Source organism: Bufo bufo, chromosome 5 (assembly GCF_905171765.1).
Source record: "Bufo bufo chromosome 5, aBufBuf1.1, whole genome shotgun sequence".
In the NCBI taxonomy this organism is placed as follows: domain Eukaryota; kingdom Metazoa; phylum Chordata; class Amphibia; order Anura; family Bufonidae; genus Bufo; species Bufo bufo.
Window position 1 is genome coordinate 349011922 of NC_053393.1, and position 18363 is coordinate 349030284.

An 18363-nucleotide genomic window follows, 5' to 3' on the forward strand; every position below is an offset into this window, starting at 1 on the left:
ATTATGGACATGGTCCAGGAGTTGAAGACTAGGGGTGTGGTTATTGAGGGTAATTCAAAATGCAACAATGCCCTCTGGCCAGTCAAGAAAAAGGACACTAGTGCATGGAGGCTCACCATAGACCTCCGGATCCTCAATAAATACACCCCAATGTCAGCTCCAGTGGTGGCCCAGACTCCCGACATCATGGCCAGAATAAGCGGCAAAAGCCGCGTATTCTCGACTCTAGATGTTGCTAACGGGTTCTTCTCTATCGAACTCACGGAGTCATGCCGGTACAAATTTGCCTTTACGGTGGGGGACAAACAGTACATGTTTGCTGTACTGCCTCAGGGGTTACACAGCAGCCCCACGTATTTTCATCAGGCATTGGCGGCCGTACTGAGTGTGTTCTCACGACCGGAATGCCTTCTACAATACGTGGATGACCTGCTCTTGCATACAGAAACCACAGAGGAACATTTGGTTCTGTTGAAAGAGCTGCTGGGACTCCTGACAAAGTCAGGACTCAAGCTGAGTCCCCATAAGGCAAATTTGGCCAAAGCGGAGGTAACCTTCCTTGGGGTCCAAATTTCCTTTGGAACCAAAGGAATCATGACAGCCCGTGTGGAAGCCATGGTGAAGCTACCCAGACCCGGCACTCTTCAGGATTTGAGAAAATTCCTGGGGGTGGCCAACTTTATGAGGGAATTCATAGAGGACTTTGCTGCCAAAGCAAAACCTCTCTATGAGCTCCTTAGAGGGGAAGAACCCTCAATCAAAGGCTGGTCCGAGACACAGGAAGAGGCCTTTTCAATTTTGAAAAGGGACCTATCCTCTGCACCTGTGTTGGCTACTCCACATCCAGATGGGGAAATGGCCATACAGGCGCATGCAGGGATGGAGTCTATCGCAGCGGTCCTTCTTCAGAAAGTAGGGTATGAGGCCCGACCGCTGGGATATTTCTCCAGGCTACTTTCACCCGTCGAACGAGGGTTCGATGAATGTGCCAAACAATTGGCAGCCATACACTATGCCGTCAAGACTACCGAGCATATTGTAGGCTTCCGACCCCTCACCTTGCAGACTCCACATTCTCCTTTAGCCCTCTTGCTCCGTGATACTCTCCCTGGAGTCTCCCAACAGAGATTCGGGAGATGGATCATGGATCTCAGTGGCCGGAATCTGCAGGTGGACCATAAGGCCAAGTATGTTCTGTCTCAGTTGCTAAACCTGACTGGAACCGAACATGACTGTGGCCAACCCGAACTGGACGACTCTCCACAGATGTTCAGAACCGACAGATGTCCAGATGACAGAGTCATCTTTGTTGATGGCTCTCGATTCTATTTGGAAGGAGAATATGTCACGGGTTTTGCTGTACTGGATGAGACCACTGGTACCCAGAGTCTTGTCAGGCTACCGGGTCACATGTCAGCACAGCGTGCAGAGCTAGAGGCGGTCAAAGAAGCTCTGCTTCTTCAGCCCCCAGGGAAACGAACTATATACAGTGACAGCTCGTATGTAGTTCGCTCCCTCACCCTGCATCTTGACATATGGAAGAAGAGAGGCTTTGTAGACAGCCAAAACAAACCTCTGGCTCATGTGTCGGTCCTGAAAGAGCTGTGGGAGTGGGGCATGGCACATATGACGGAAGCAGCCATTATCAAAATCCCGGCACATCAAAAAGGCGATGAACCTTTGATAATGGGAAACAACAAGGCAGACGAGTTGGCCAAACTAGCGGCAGTGTCTGGTACCCTCCGGGAACCGGGCATGGTGCCGCTACCAACTCACCGGATTGCAGCACGTACCCATCTGAGTGACGGCCCGGTGTCATTTGAAGAGGAACAATCTAAGGATCCTCTTCTAATGACACACATCAAATCACCTCAACACCCCTGGTCTGTACAACAAGGGATCCTGTGTTACGATACCGGTACTCAGCAACTTCCTCTTCCGGTGGTCCCGCAACATCTGCAAGCAGAACTGACGCGATTGAACCACCAACTGTTTGGACACCTTGGCCGGAATAAACTCTTGCCTCTCCTGAGAGACAAATTATACTGGCCAGGGATGTCCCATTCAGTAGAGGAGGTTACCCAACAGTGCCTGGTGTGTGCTCAAGTCAACCCAAGGGCATCCGCCCTGAAACCAGTGTTGCAACGGGTTCCACCTGCGGATGGTCCGTGGTCCGCGATACAAATCGATTTCATTGGACCATTACCAACCGGAAGTCGTAACTGCCGTTACGCATTGGTAATAGTGGATGTCTTCTCGAAATGGGTAGAAGCCATCCCCACGGTCAATGAAACGGCTTCCACGACTGCCCGTGTTCTCTGGGAACAGGTTCTGTCACGATGGGGTATCCCCAGAGTGATAGAATCAGACAGAGGGACACATTTCACGGGTAAGGTAATGAAAGCGCTTTGTGGTCTCTTAGACATAAAGCAAAGGTTTCATGTGCCTTACCACCCTCAGTCAGCGGGTATCGTGGAACGGATGAACCGGACCATCAAAACCCGGCTTTCCAAGGCGCTGCTGGAGAAGGGTTCCTCTTGGGTAACCTATCTTCCAGCAGTGCTGATGGGTATTCGAGCCACCGAAGCCTCCAGTACCGGTATCTCCCCGTATGAACTGATGACCGGACGTAAGATGCCCCTATGTTTCCCCAACGAACCTCAAGTGTCAGAGCCCACGAAAGACGCCATCGCCAGAGACATGTTTCTCCAACAGGTTCAACAGAACCTGAAAGAGCTACTGCCTCACGCAGCAATACGGCTACACAAACCGTATCTACAGGGGGAAACGCCAATGCCCGCTGTAGGAGAAATGGTGATGGTAAAAGTATTCCGTCGGGCTGGCCCCTGGGACGCAAACTGGGAAGGACCATACAAGGTCCTTGAAGTAATGGAAGACACCATGCTGAAAGTGCAAAGGCCAATCACCAACAAAAAGAAATCCCATAGACGGCAGGAACTCTTGTGGATTCACATCGACCAAGCCAAAGCCACCCGAGCTTCCCCAACTCAATAACATATACCGTTCTGAGTTGGGTGAAGGGGGGGAGGGGTAATAGGGCTTGGTGGGTCGATGATAAATCCATTCCACTGATCACACTCCATCTAATTACAGAACACAAGAGGGAGACACGCCATGGGACCACTTGACCAGGGAAGAGCTAGGCATTCTCTGAACGGGATATGTCTCCAGCTTGTGACACTGGCGGTAAGCATGTTGACGGCAGGGTCGGCCTCTTCAGGGGAGGGCCTGGGGACTAACATTGATATGGCAAACATATCACTTAATGGACCCGGCCTTTTAATGGTGGAATGTTTGGGTGGCAAAATCCGGAAACCATACGAGAACTTCGCCTTTACTTCAGGTCAGTGGTATCTGTATGGTTTCCAAAGAGAGGGTTTTGCCAACGGTGTAATTCAGCATTATACCCCAGTGGAGAATGTGTCTGCCATTCAACATGACTTACACGCCCTCTGTCTCAAGGAATTTAGGCATTTTCAGGACTCAGACCCTACACCTATCAAATCCTTAAGATGGGTATCTAAAGACCCACACTTGCACCCATACCAGCAAGTGAGAGCTAACACTACTACGGTGTTATGCACTAAGAAGGGAATACTGAGTCCTGAAGATGTCACTGGGGCAGAGTACAGCGGTTGGCACATCCTGAAGGCTACCTTCCTGGAGAAGGATAGCCTAGACAGGTTAAGGGTTAGGACATATTTTGATAGGCCCATTCCAGTAAAAGGCACCCTGAAGTCTTATTGCATGTTAAGAGATTCCCAGATGATTATCACCAGGGAATCCAGTTACGTTCAGGGACATGTGTCCACTGATTATTTACGAACCAATATAATGATGTTAAAATTAAACTGCAGTGACTCTGGTCAAGCCATCTGGAACGAGCAGAGTGGTCTGGTGAAACTGGAAGGCTTATATCGAGCCACAGTTTTAAAGGTACGGACCGACGCAAAGGACCCCAGGTATGCTCGGTTAAGGGGATCTCCATCCATACAGTCTTTCATGATCACCATCATGAGAGACAACTGTGTTTCTGAGGTGACAGGATACTATTTTGTCACCTATGCTCACTGGGAGCAAGAAACCCAGATGGTGATGTTGGACACTAATCCCTGGAGTTGGGATTTGGTGTGCAACGGGATAGACACCCCTACGGTGGATGTATGGATGGATGGTACTCCTATGACTGAAGAATACCGGGGGAGGTATGTGTCTTCCGATTGGAAGGACCCCAGGGGTAGAGATATTAACTTTGACATCAATATAGATGGTTCGTTTAAATGGCCTTTTTGTGAGACAGCAGACGAGGGGTGCTGGACCTTTACTCAGTGGGTCTATCTGTCCCAAACAAAACCTGTAGGGAAGCTACAGTAGTGTTACAGGCTGGAGAAAACGATCAGTGGTACCCCTTCAAAGGAAGGGGACAGATCTGTGCAACAGTGGTGAGGGTCCCCTACGATACAGAAGATCTCCAACCGGTAAAACCACATTCCGACTCTTGCACCGCCCCTATCCATCAATTGGCAGATCCTGTAGCTCCTCAACTGTCATCCCCCTGGAAAATCATCACGGACGCCAAATTCATCCTATTTACCTGGAGAATTTCCGTAGATGACTTCCGAGTTGACCATTGGGATCACAGGTGTGAGGAGTTCGTCAGGAACCAAATTGACATGGTAAGAGGTTGGATAGAGGCGGGACAAGAGGTAAGAAAAGACGACCCCCCACGCAGGAAGAACAGGGGGAGGAGAGATCTAGTGGCTATGGGACTTGGCGGAGGCGCTTTGGGAGTGGGCGCCCTGAACACTATGGATATGGAAGTCCTGAGAAATAAGCTTGGAGAAGTTGCGCGACATGCCGGGGAAGGATTCAGGACCCAGCTTGATGTAAACCACGTCCTAGAGGGTTTACAGCATTCGCACATTGATGCCACCACCTCTCTATCTTCTGCTATACGTGAGAAGTTTAGGAGGTTAGTGGTGGGTCTGTTAGAGGAGCAGGATCGGGCTCAGCTTGCTCTGGCGTGTACGCAGGTCCAAAGTGAACTCTCGGACAACCTTAAACATATTGTCTCAGCACTACACAACGGCCACTACCCATTCAACCTCCGCCAGCGAATAAGTCCACTGATCTCTCCTTTCGCCATCAACCATACCAACTGGTGGGCGGTTCAGTGGCATGGGTGTCGAAATTCAACCTGTACTGCTTCGTCATTGGCACCTGTGTCCGGTCGCACTAGACAGGGATACAGTGTCATCAATCTAGGTACGGTGATGAACAACCGAACGGTACTTCATCCCCAGCTCCCCTCGAGCGTTCTAACCTATGAAGAAGGCCATCCTTCTTTGTTTGACACAGAAGGATGTTGGTTGAGAGAGGATGCCATCCTATGTCAGGGTGGTCGAGATCGGGTGCTTGGGCACCAGTGTTGGAACACCGAGGGGACCTGTGAGATGAAGGTCAACCCAATACCTTCATCCTCTTTAAAATACTTGGGACAGGGATATTGGTGTTTGTACCAAGGGAATAATGGGTCATATACAATTTATGGATTCAATTGTACCGAGCGAGGAACACTCTTCCCCGGAGCGTACTGTACCCTTAGCCCCGTTCTAGGTCTGGACGTCGCAGGACAGCAAGGAAGAACCCCAATCACCCCGGAAAGAAGACTCGACATCCGCCCCGATGTTCCCGTGAGACTTCAGAAGATTCCCCTTGGCCTCGGCAAAGAACTTAAACAGCTCCTGATGGATTTCAGCCAAGAGGAAGAAATCTTACAACATCTTCGGGAGACGGAGAAACAGGCCACTATTCGACTTACCCATGACCGAATGAAAATTACCGCAGTTGCCACAGCTTTGGACAAGGACTCAAAGATCTCATGGTGGGAGAGTCTTTTTGGATACAGTCCTAAGGCAACCTCGTTTTTTAATTTGCTGATACACCCGGTGATAGTGCTACTGGTTCTGGTCGGTCTCATGTACATAGGACTGGGGTGGATGTACCGGAGGGTCAAGAGACTAACGGACCAACTAAGCCAGAACCAGACAGCACTTCACGAACACAATCGCCGGAGGCTCAGGACTTGATTTCACCAAGCCCTGAAGCCGAGGAAGATTCTAAAGACAGGACAATTCATGTGGGGGGGATTCAGGATGGAAAATCTCTAATTGATCTTGAGACCCTATGTGATGTATATTGGACTGGTGCGTATGAGGTTTTGGGAGGTACACCCTGCCCATCCTGAGACCTCATAGTATTGCATATAAATGTTTTTGGGTGTGGGTGGGTTGGAGGAGGGGAAGGGGAATTGTGATAGATGTTTTGTATGAATGGGGATTAGATTAGGACACGACAGGGACAGGGCCCCTCTGTTTGTCATTTGCCACCTTGAACCCTGGAATAGTGAAGTTCATAAGGGAAGGGCTGGATGTGTAGTGTGGCGGAGGTGTTCTCCACCGTTAGAATTTGGGTTCCGAGACATCACCCCGCTCTATGGAAGAACTGACCTGCCTAGTAAAGACCTACTAACCTGTCCATGGGAGTACCGCACCTACCCAGACTGAACACAAGATGTTGGCAAAAGTCGTACCTGAAGGTTGGCGCAGTAAAAGACTAAGGTTGCGAAAGTCAACCCGCTCCAGATTCCTTTGGGGCGGGATGGACTTGAAGATCGGCAGCATTACCGAGAGACAGTAAGAGTGTGGTCACCCCAACCCCAGGGGGGGCTAACAACGGAAGACCAGTCAAAGACTGCAAGGGTCAAGCCGCTCCGGAAGTCCAAGATGACAGTAGGAGGGACTGATCAAGATAAAAGAGGTCAAGAAAGTTCTAAAGAAGAAGATGGTGTGCCCGGTGGATGGAGGAGTAGGTTACGGTGAACCGGCAGGTCAGAGGAAACCTGGAGGGGTGATGTCTAGGTACCTAAGAACCTGTTGGACACTACAGTTCTTCCTGAACTATCACTGAAGATGGGGTTGAGGGGGAAGGGGAGGCAAATACATCTCAACCCTTCTCCCAAGATATTGTCGTATTTCCGACAACAGGGGGATTGTTGAGGAAGAGTTGAGACGTATGCATATATACCCATACATGCATGCAATCACGTGCGGCCATGTATGGTATATATGCATACATGTACTACCGCATCCTGGGATGATGTGCACAGATGTGCCAAGCATCTGTGCGCATTTGCCCATGGGTGCCCACAGGGACTCATGGTGGCCCCTGTGGGAAATATATGCACCCTTAGCATATATACTGTGGCCCCCTTTTCTATATATATATGTATATGTATTTCTATAATCCCCCTTTATAATATGTATAGGGCAGTGGCCCCTTGTATACATGTGTATACATATTAGGATATGTATACATGTATATAACTGGGCCCCTTATGCCCCCTGATGTGTGTGTATTTGTCCCCTATGTTGGTGTATACATGTGTATGGATGTGCCCCATGCATCCATACACATATATAGATATATATTATATGATATTCCCCCCCCCCTCCATACATCTGAAACCAGATGCATCGGTGTGAATGTCCCCCAAGCATTCACACAGATGCAATCTGGTTGATTGTATCAGAATGACCAGACTAAGGTCTGGTCATCCTGATAACTTCAAAGGACTCAGATTCCACAGAATCTGAGCCCTTTGATATAATTGTCACCAGCGCCGCTGGAGACAATTATACATGATAGAAGGAGAGGAGGTTTCTCCCCTTCTTCTATTATGCGCATTCCGGCAGCGAAATTAACATCTCGCTGGCCGGAATGCTAAATACCACAGGCGGGAGATCAAAGGCTTCCCCCGCCTGTTGGTATGAAAGCGCGGCCCCGATGCGCTCGTTCAGGAGACGCACGGGCCGGCGCAGTGACATCATCTCACTGCGACGGCCCACGTGTCTCCAATAGTGGTGTGCGCGCGTGCGCGCGCGCGCGCCACCCTGTGGGCGGTGCGGCAGTGCGGGCCGTGGGATATAAATATCCCACGGACCCAGCACTGGGGAAGAAGAGCCATGCCGCCCCCCCGCCGCTGAAGGAGATCCCCCTTAGACGAACGAGCGACCCCTGGACTAACGAGCATCAATCCTAAGTATCACTCCATATACCCTCCGGACCCCCCTGCATTACCCTCCGGACCCCCCTGCAATATACCCCACTACTCTCTCTCCCTATATACCCCCTACCACTCTCACCACTATATACCCCCCTATTACTATATATACCCCACTATATACCCCACTACTCTCTCTCCCTATATACCCCCTACCACTCTCACCACTCACTATATACCCCCCTATTACTATATATATACCCCACTACTATATACCCCACTACTATACTCCCCTGGTAACCCTATCCTCCCCTGGTAATCCTATACTCCCCTGGTAACCCTATCCTCCCCTGGTAATCCTATACTCCCCTGGTAACCCTATACTCCCCTGGTAACCCTATCCTCCCCTGGTAACCCTATCCTCCCCTGGTAACCCTATACTCCCCTGGTAACCCTATACTCCCCTGGTAACCCTATACTTCCCTGGTAACCCTATCCTCCCCTGGTAACCCTATCCTCCCCTGGTAATCCTATACTCCCCTGGTAACCCTATATACCCCTAATAACCCTTTAATGCTTTGAGGTCGGCTTACACCCTTGTAAGACCACCGTTAACCTTCGTCTACCCCATAGGGACAGTTTATAGTACTAGGTGGGTGGGCTGTTAATATTGAATGTGTGTATTGTATAGTTAGTTTATGGGCGGAATTGGGAACGTGTAGTGTAGTTGAGTACTGTATAATTAGTGCTGTATTGTTAGTGTATTGCGCAGTGTATTGTTAATAAATACTGTTATATTTGTATCTATCTGTGTAACGTGTAGTTATTGGCAATAGTCAGTAAGGCGCATGCAGCTAGTGTAGCGATCAGTGTAAGGCATAGTGAAAATATTGTTATTGTTATATAAAGGCATAAATAGGCGGAGTTATCAATAGCTGACTCCTCCTATTTATGAATATTAATTACCGATATTTGCATAAATATTGGTGATTAATATTCCCCCTTTACAGAGCTATATTTTATTTTCATTTTTTTAAGCGATTTGTAGGGGCTCATTTTTTGCGGGATGAGGTGACGGTTTTATTGGTACCATTTTGTGGGACATACGCCTTTTAGATCACATGGAGTTGAACTTTTTGGCTTTTTTTGACACTGTTTTTATTTTTTATGGTGTTTATAGGACGAGGTGGATCTTGTGATATATTTATATAGCCAGTCGTTACGGACGCGGCAATACCAAATATGTCTATTTTATTAAAAAGAAAACAATTTTTTTTTTTAAATTAATTACTTAATTGGGGAATTTTTTTTTTTTACATGTGAAACCTTATTATTATTATTTTTTTAAACCACTTTATTGTTACAGGGGAAATACAGCCCCCAGAGAGGCAGTGCAGAAGAATACAATGCTGCACAGCCTCAGTGCAAGGCTGATCGAGGTCTGTAGAAGACCTGACAGCTCCTGCACTCTCCCTGCTCCGCCAGTCACATGACCACCGGGTCGGGACAGGAAGCGCATAGCGCTTCCTGATATGTATACACATCGCTCGTTGAACGCTGTGTATATAGCGATCTAAAAGGCAGGGACACCTGGGAACTTTCCCTGCCTTCTCTCTGGGTTACGATTAGCGTGCAGCTGCCATCTCTGAATGGACATTCCAGAACGTCCATTCAGAGATAAACATCCACCCATAGGACGTTTATATCCTATGTGCGGATGTGAAGTGGTTAACAATTCAACTGATTATGGAATTTGTAATATGTGTGATGATAGTCATAGTAACATAGTTTGTAAGGCTGAAAAAAGACATCCTTCCACCCTGGTCAGCCACTTAACCTGCAAAGTAGATCTAGAGGAAGGCAGAAAACCCTCATTTGGAAAAAGCACATTTTCCTCATTTTAGGGGAAGAAAATTCCTTCCTGACTCAAAATCGAATGCACTGATTATACTATGTACAGTATAACTCTTGCTATTCCAGTGCCAAATAGAATTTTTTTCTAATGAAAAAACTGTTTATAGTACAAATTTATAGTAATACAGTATATTTTGTGCTTGGTGTTTGGTTCCCTAATGAGTTTTATATAGTTTCTATGTTGATAACCTAGGACAGTGATGGCAAATAGTGTTGAGCGAGCAAAGTCTACCATGCACCCGAACCCAATGGAAGGGACCCCTTGCTCTGAAGAGGGGAGGGTGTCGGGACTCTAGTTTGGCTTTTGAGTCCCTGCTCTGACTCCATATATAGCTACAGTCCTGATCAAAAGTTTAAGACCACTTGAAAAATGGCAAAAAATCATATTTTACATTGTTGGAGCTTAACAAGGTTCCAAGTAGAGCTTCAACATGCAAAAAGAAAAAAATGGGAGTGAGACAAAACATTTTTTGAGCATTCAATTTAATGAAAACAACGAATAAACTGAAACAGACTGTTTTTCAGCTGATCAAAAGTTTAGGACCACATGCCTTTAAAAGGCCAAATCTGTGCAAAGATGTGGATTCATTGTCATTTTCTGTCAGGTAGTCACACGTTGTCATGGCAAAGGCAAAAAAAACTCTCCCTTTTTGAGCTTGGTCGGGTTGTTGAACTGCATAAGTAGGGTCTCTCACAGCGCGCCATCGCTGCTGAGGTGGGACGCAGTAAGACAGTCATTTGGAATTTCTTAAATTCTTAAATGATTCTGAGGGTTATGGAACAAAAAAGTAAAGTGGAAGACCCAAAAAAATTTCATCAGCACTGAGCCGGAGGATCCAATTGGCTGTCCGTCAAGACACTGGATGATCCTCGACCCAAATTAAGGCCCTTACTGGTGCTGACTGCAGCCCCATAACCATCAGACGGCATCTGAGACTGAAGGGCTTCAAAAACAAAAAACGTCTTCAAAGACCTCGTCTCCTTGAACGCCACAGAACTGCTCGTTTGGACTTTGCAAGAGAGCACCAAACATGGGACATTCAAAGGTGGAAGAAAGTTTTATTCTCTGATGAGAAAAAATGTAACCTTGATGGTCCTGATGGTTTCCAATGTTACTGGCATGACAAGCAGATCCCACCTGAGATGTTTTCTACGCGCCACAGTGGAGATGGCGCCATAATGGTCTGGGGTGCTTTTTCCTTCAGTGGAACAATGGAGCTTCAGGAAGTACAGGGGCGTCAAACGGCCGCTGGCTATGTCCAGATGTTGCAGAGAGCATTCCTCATGACTAAGGGCCCTCGTCTGTGTGGTAACGACTGGGTTTTTCAACAGGACAACGCTACAGTACACAATGCCCGCAGGACAAGGGACTTCTTCCAGGAGAATAACATCACTCTTTTGACCCATCCTGCGTGTTCCCCTGATCTAAATCCAATTGAGAACCTTTGGGGATGGATGGCAAGGGAAGTTTACAAAAATGGACAACAGTTCCAGACAGTAGATGGCCTTCGTGCGGCCGTCTTCACCACTTGGAGAAATGTTCCCACTCACCTCATGGAAACGCTTGCATCAAGCATGCCCAAATGAATTTTTAAAGTGATAAACAATAACGGCGTCGCTACTCATTACTGAGTTCATGTTTGGAGGTTGGATTTCTGTTTTGGGGGGTTTAGTTTTTTTTTTGGAGATGTGGTCCTAAACTTTTGATCAGCTGAAAAACTGCTTGTTTCAGTTTATTCGTTGTTTTCATTAAATTGAATGCTCAAAAAATGTTTTATCTCACTCCCATTTCTTCTTGTTGCATGTTGAAGCTCTACTTGGAACCTTGTTAAGATCCAGCCATGCTAAATATGATTTTTTGCCATTTTTCAAGTGGTCTTAAACTTTTGATCAGGACTGTATATCCATATATGGAGTCAGTGCTTGGGGACACTCCAGTGTATTTAAATCTAATTTTTTAAAAGTTTATGCTGGGATTTGAACTCCCAATGTTGTACATTAGAGAAAAGGACCTTATCCACTCAGCTATAAAGCTGAGTACTAAACTATGTCAGAAAAACCTCATAGTAGTTTCTGATTTAGTGAGTATTCCTATTCAGCAGAAGACTTATTTTATATTTCTGTGCAGGTTAACATGTAGCTGTATAGTGTAGTGGTTAACATCCTTGCCTCTAATGTACCAGCATGGGAGTGTGAATCCCAGCAGAAACCCCATCTGACTTCTCCTCAACGCAACTGATGGTCCCAACCCCATTTATAAGGCAAGAAATCCCACTTATTAAACCTGACAGGGCACACCTGTGAAGTGAAAACCATTTCAGGGGACTACCTCTTGAAGCTCATCAAGAGAATGCCAAGAGTGTGCAAAGCAGTAATCAAAGCAAAAGGTGGCTACATTGAAGAACCTAGAATATGACATATTTTTAGTTGTTTCACACTTGTTTGTTATGTATATAATTCCACATATGTTAATTCATAGTTTTGATGCCTTCAGTGTGAATCTACAATTTTCATAGTCATGAAAATAAAGAAAACTCTTTGAATGAGAAGGTGTGTCCAAACTTTTGGTCTGTACTGTATATTTAGATAAAATCATACTTCTGATATATATGAATGCATAATATGTGGGAAACTACTACTGATGTTTTTATCCATAATATATTTACATATATTATATTATATATTCTAAATATAGAATAATATATGTAAATATATTATGGCTAAGTACCAATATGTCTTAGACCTTTCCTGCCATTCATCAGCGCAGGGCGCACTATGAACAGCACAGGCAGTGCACTGAATGTACATGGAAGATATACTAGATTGCACTGATGTATTCAGGGTAAATTGTTGTGTTGGCACTTTGCGATAAATTTGTGGGTTTTGGTTTGCAGTTTGGCACTCGGTCTCTAAAAGATTTGCCATCACTGACCTAAGGTATTTCATAATCTTTACTGATTGATGCCACATTAAATTCACTTTAAAATAAAATAAATATATGAAAAAAGCAATAAAAGCAATAAAAAAATAATTATCATCCTAAAACAGTATAAAAATTACTTTTCATGTATTTAGCGCTTATCAAAAAATACAGTGAAACCTCTTTATGGTTCAATTTGTCTTTATTGAAAACCATAGTAAGCATAGACATAATGAGTCATAGGAAAAATACGTATTCAAGTATCATAGCTCCATACAAATATAAAGTCAGCAATCATCGATTCAAGATGAATGGAGGGGGGATGAGACAAGACAGAGGGACAAGGGGAAGAAGGGGGAAGGAAGGGAGGGGAGAGGTAGTGCACTTGTAATCCAGACAAGATTTTATAGCAGTAAAACTAACATGAGAACGTTAAGTAATAGTACCTGAGGTCAACCAACCCGAAAAATTTGCCAACGCTCGGAACTGGTACCAGGCTTCCCATTGTCTAGAATGTGCCACGCCAGATCCCTGGTCTTCGGCACCTAGCTCCTCCAGGCGCGCCAGACAATCTAAAGCCCCAACCCAAGTAACTCTGAGAAGGCTTTCTGTTGAGCGCCAAACCCGGGGTATGATTTGGCGCATTGCTATGATAAAGAATCTAAGGATGCCTTTCTTGACCAAATTAATTCTACCCGGGTAAACTGAGAGAAGAGCCAACTGGGGAGATGGAGGTGTGTGGGTTTTGTAAAGATGATCATATAGCATGAAAATATCACTCCATAGTGTGGCTACTCCTGGACAGTCCCACCAAATGTGTTCATGATGCCCCTAGAGTTCAGGCACCTCCAGCATGTGTCCGGGACAGAGGGGTAAAACTGGCTAAGCTTAACCGGAGTCCTATACCACCTAGACCAGATCTTATAATTGAGTTCCTGAATCTTACAAGATATCGAGGACTTATGGGTGAATAAAAGAGATCTCTTCCACTGATCAGGCATAAGAGAGTGTTCCCATGATTGCATAATTTTCTTAACCGGAGCAGGGAACTCCCCCGTGTCATCCCCGATCTTTCCCGAATTCAGAATGGCATATATGAGGGATATACAGGGTGGGCCATTTATATGGATACACCTTAATAAAATGGGAATGGTTGGTGATATTAACTTCCTGTTTGTGGCACATTAGTATATGTGAGGGGGGAAACTTTTCAAGATGGGTGGTGACCATGGCGGCCATTTTGAAGTCGGCCATTTTGAATCCAACTTTTGTTTTGTCAATAGGAAGAGGGTCATTTGACACATCAAACTTATTGGGAATTTCACAAGAAAAACAATGGTGTGCTTGGTTTTAACGTAACTTTATTATTTCATGAGTTATTTACAAGTTTCTGACCACTTACAAAATGTGTTCAATGTGCTGCCCATTGTGTTGGATTGTCAATGCAACCCTTTTCTCCCACTCTTCACACACTGATAGCAACACCGCAGGAGAAATGCTAGCACAGGCTTCCAGTATCCGTAGTTTCAGGTGCAGCACATCTCGTATAATCTGAAGGCAATCGTCTATGCTGTGAAGATACGAGATGTGCAGCACCTGAAACTATGGATACTGGAAGCCTGTGCTAGCATTTCTCCTGCGGTGTTGCTATCAGTGTGTGAAGAGTGGGAGAAAAGGGTTGCATTGACAATCCAACACAATGAGCAGCACATTGAACACATTTTGTAAGTGGTCAGAAACTTGTAAATAACTCATGAAAGAATAAAGTTACATTAAAACCAAGCACACCATTGTTTTTCCTGTGGAATTCCCAATAAGTTTGATGTGTCAAATGACCCTCTTCCTATTGACAAAACAAAAGTTGGATTCAAAATGGCCGACTTCAAAATGGCCGCCATGGTCACCACCTATCTTGAAAAGTTTCCCCCCTCACATATACTAATGTGCCACAAACAGGAAGTTAATATCACCAAACATTCTCATTTTATTAAGGTGTATCCATATCAATGGCCCACCCTGTAGAATGCCCAGGAGCAGAGGTAGCTAGGCATAGTTTCTCAAAATCAGATAAGGAGGATTGGTGTTGCGAACCGGGTGCCAGAGATCCAGTGAAGCTGCGCAATTGGAGGTAGTGAAACCATCGTCCGGGTGAGTTAGGTATGAGATGCCCTAAGTCTTTAAGATCCATAAACCCCCTGACGGAATATATGTCTTTGACCCTGACCTGAGGTTTGGATTGTAACCCAAGAGATGGTAGGGCTGATAGTGCAGCTGGCAGCAACGGATGTCCAGATATGTTTGTGAATGGGCCAGGGATCGTGGCCAATCGAGCTGTGGAGGCAAACCCAGACCAGATATCTACTAAGGAAGATAGGAAAGGCGAAAGTCTTTGGATGGGCAGTTGGGTTAGGGTGTTTTTTGGGAACCAGAAGATGCCAGGGACTAGGCCCGGGGCCAAAGCATGTTCTAATTCAACCCACAACTTCCTGTCAAGATTGTGAGTGAGGTCAATTACACAGTTGGCAACCGCCGCTCTGTAATATGATAGGAAGTCGGGTAGACCCGTGCCACCGTGTTCTTTTGATCTAGTCATAAGATTGTAGTTCAGTCTGGCCTTGGACCTACCCCACATAAAGCGAGAAGCAAGTCTCCTTAATCGAGCGAAATAAGAAGTGGGGACCCGACAGGGGATCGTCTGAAACAGGTATAGGAGTCTGGGCAGAACGTCCATTTTTAAGGTGTTTATTCTACCGAACCAGGATACATTTAAGGTCGACCAACATCGAAGGTTATTTTCAATGGTATGAAGCATAGGCAGATAATTGAGCTTGAACAAGTGGTAGGCAATTAAGAGTGCCGCATTTGTGTGAGGGGAGGCGGGGCGTTCACTATTTAAACCTGGCCCTCCTGCCCCCACTTGTCGGTTCGAACGCTTTCGAATCGGCTTGTGGGTTGGTGTCAGAGAAGGGCGTGCGTCACTGGAGGATCGGGTGATCGGTTGCGTCGGGCTCGTCGCTACGGTGATTAGGTAGGCAGGGTGGCTGCACACCCGTCTCGTTATGTGTATCATGCGGGGCTGCTGAGCGTGCCACCGGTCCCCAGCCGCGCTGGCGACTGCCCGCACTCCCGTTCGCTTCCGGCACCCCAGTGATATCACCTATTTTGCATGGTGGACTCTGTGGTATCTATTTACACACTCGTAGATAATTACATATTCCGGCTCCAGGCACCCCGCTCCAGGCACTCCGATCCACTCCAGGCCTGCACCAAGCACCCCCGCTCCCACATGCAGCGTCCCCCAGGCGGGCACCCCTCACCTGTGGCTCAGCAGCGACGGGTCACACGTCCGCACGCATACCCAGGGCATCCGTCACGCCGGCCATCGGCTCCACAGTGCAGCTCACTGACTTGCTGCGCTCCAGCAGGTCCTGGCTTGTTAGTGGGCAACATCTACAGGCCCATACTGGTACTGCAGTCCAGGCGCAGGGCTCCCTTGCTTAGGCACAGTGGCTAGATACTAAGGCAGGGGAAAAAGGAAAAAAAAAAAAAAAGTGTTTAATATATTTGGAATATGTTTAAGGAGCAAGTATAAAGAGGGCTTCAAGGAGGGGGGCTGGCCACTTCACTTTGCGCACGCAGCCGGGCCGCCCGTAAGCCCATACGGTGAGGCAGGGGGTGGTTCGGGCGCAGTCGCAATAATCCGGTGGTTACCTAGGGAGCGGTGGCATGAGTGAAGGGTCACCCAGCCGGCGTGCGCTCACTCACATGTCTGTCCTGGTTTATCCAGGTCCACAGGCGGTTGGCTAACTTACGATACTGTGGGGTGGTGGCTGTCATGGCCGCCAGGTGAGTCAGGGGTGGTGCATGCGTGGGCCAACCCCCTCTTTTCTCCTGCATAGGCTTGGGGGTCGGGGGATGGTGGACTGCTATGTTCAGGCCTCTGGCGCATCTACTACAGGGTGGCACCTACAGTCGTGGCCTTTGGTGGGGGGGAAAGAGAGAGAGAAAAAAAAAATATATATATATATAAATGAAATATAAATTTGGGCATAGATAGGAATGTTGCTTTGCCAGGTCTGTCACGACTACAGACTCCTTATAAAGCCCTGCCACGACTGCAGGCATCAGTCTGTCACGACTACAGACCCGCTCTAAAGCCCTGCCACGACTGTAGGCAACAGTCTGTCACGACTACAGACCCGTTATAAAGCCCTGCCACGACTGCAGGCATCAGTCTGTCACGACTACAGACTCGTTATAAAGTCCTGCCACGACTGCAGGCATCAGTCTGTCACGACTACAGACCCGTTATAAAGCCCTGCCACGACTGCAGGCATCAGTCTGTCACGACTACAGACACGTTATAAAGTCCTGCCACGACTGCAGGCATCAGTCTGTCACGACTACAGACCCGCTCTAAAGCCCTGCCACGACTGCAGGCACAGATCCGTTACGACTACAGACTCATTATTAAGGCCGGCTACAACGGCAGGCAGTAGCCTCACGACGACAGACTCGTGAGGTAATACTACCACGGCTGCAGGAGGGGATCCGTTACCGCTACTCACGATGCAGGGTCCCCTCGGGACTACAGGGGCGAGGCGGTCACATCCACAGACTCGGTGACTACAGGCACTGGGTGGGCATCTACGGGTAGTTGCGTCATGTCTACGCACGCGGGTCAGCCACGGCCTGGGAGGTCAGCCTTCACGGTCACAGGTAGGTCCGGTCAGGCTTCAGTCTCCCAGCGGGTTCCAGTCACAACAACCAGCCCTTAGGTGAGGGGGGGCACTCCCGCACCGGTGCACAATGCCAGGGAGCTGTGCGGCTCCTCACGCGGCCCACGATTCAAACCAGCGGGGGCCGGGGCCCACGGTAAAGGAAGGGCTCCCTCTGATCCGGTGCACATTGCCAGGGGGCGGCGCTGCTCCCCATGCGGTACGAGTGTCCAGCCGGCGGTTGGTCGGCCCTAGCTGGGGGGGGGGCTCCCCCGCACTGGTGCATTCTGCCAGGGAGCAGCGCGAGCTCCCCACGCGGCTGGGGGCAAAGGCTCCTCATCTTTAATAAAGTCTGGCACGGGCCGCCGTGCCGTTAGGTAGGCAGGGATCAGGGGATGGAGTACTAGGCTCGGTCAGGGGGAGCAAATCATAGGCGGTGGCTGGCTTCCGGCTGCCGGCCGTACATTAGGTTCCAAGGGGGTTATTTAGGCACAGGATGTTAGTTAGTCTGTGCAGGTGATCTGCGTTATACCATGCTCTTCATGCTCGTACTCAGAGCTGTGCCCATACGGGAGCTGCTTAAGTGGTTTATAGTATAAAAAAAAAAATATATATATATATATATATATATATTTGAGTCTCTCACGCATGGCTTTCCCGTTTCAGGTTACACATATGACTCTGCCATTAGAGTCTCTCACGCATGGCTTCTCCGTGTTAGTTTTACA